The sequence below is a fragment of the Alosa sapidissima genome, chromosome 2, assembly GCF_018492685.1.
Source record: "Alosa sapidissima isolate fAloSap1 chromosome 2, fAloSap1.pri, whole genome shotgun sequence".
Taxonomy (NCBI): domain Eukaryota; kingdom Metazoa; phylum Chordata; class Actinopteri; order Clupeiformes; family Clupeidae; genus Alosa; species Alosa sapidissima.
In genome coordinates, this window is record NC_055958.1 from 7,501 (window position 1) to 8,758 (window position 1,258).

Below are 1,258 nucleotides of genomic sequence, written 5' to 3' on the forward strand. Positions count from 1 at the left end.
CTGGTGGCGGACCCGCTGGGTTCGGGGAGGTGCGTCCGGCCGCACGGGGCGGTCGGGGTGCCTCCCCTGGCGGGTCTCGTACTCCAATCGGTCAGGTGATAGCGTTTGGGTGTGGGTTTAACCTGCTGAAAAGTGTCCGTGGAGCTTAGATTTCTGGCTGTGAGCATGCACCTGTATGCATCCCGTACGGTGGCAGTGGAGGCGAGTCAGACCTCCAGGAGGTGTCAGAGAGTCCCTGGTAACATTCTGTGAAATTTTGGTTTCGGACCTCCAGGGCTACCCACACTCCCTTTAACGTGCCCCAACACAGTGCAACTATGCCTGGGTAAGCATTCGGCCCTTTCTGGGGGGTGTGGAAGTCAACCAGACTCGTAGGAGGTGTCAGAGAGTCCCTGGTAACATTCTGTGAAATTTTGGTTTCAGACCTCCAGGGCTACCCACACTCCCTTTAACATGTCCCAGCACAGTGCAACTATGCCTGGGTAAGCATTCGGCCCTTTCTGGGGTGTGTGGAAGTCAACCAGACTCGTAGGAAGTGACAGAAAGTACCAGGGAACATTCTCTGAAATTTTGGTTTCAGACCTCCAGGGCTACCCACACTCCCTTTAACATGTCCCAGCACAGTGCAACTATTCCTGGGTAAGCATTCGGCCCTTTCTGGGGTGTGTGGAGGTCCACCAGACTCATAGGAAGTGACAGAAAGTACCAGGGAACATTCTCTGAAATTTTGGTTTTTGACCTCCATGAGACCCCATTGACCCACACGTGTGGCCCAGCACAGTGCACCGTGGTCGGATACTCAACTGGCTCAGTCTGGGGTAGCCTGGATGTCTGAGAACTTCCATCCACTCTGACCATGTGTCTGATACTCCAAAAGGCCCAAAAAGAGTGCCAAAGTTCGGGGAAAACATACTGGATGCATTGCCTGGGACTTCAACTTTTTGCCAAAATTTTTCTAAGTCCACTTTTTTACCCTCTCCTCGATTTCGCGCCGATACCCGGCGCGGGGGGGTCAATAAGAGTACCTCCAGGCCAAGGGGAGCTCCTCAGAAGTGTCCCAAGCTCTCGGACACATTTTCTGGCTACCCCGGGTAGCCGTTTACGGAGCCTGCCACCTGCCCCGCGTATATAATTAAATAAGTCAGGACTTAGGTTTTGAGCGAGTTTTCACTTTTGGACTTAGGTTTTGAACGAAAACCCATGGTTAACCTAGCCTCCCATGGTATACCTGGCTACCCAGGGTGAACCTGGTTACTCT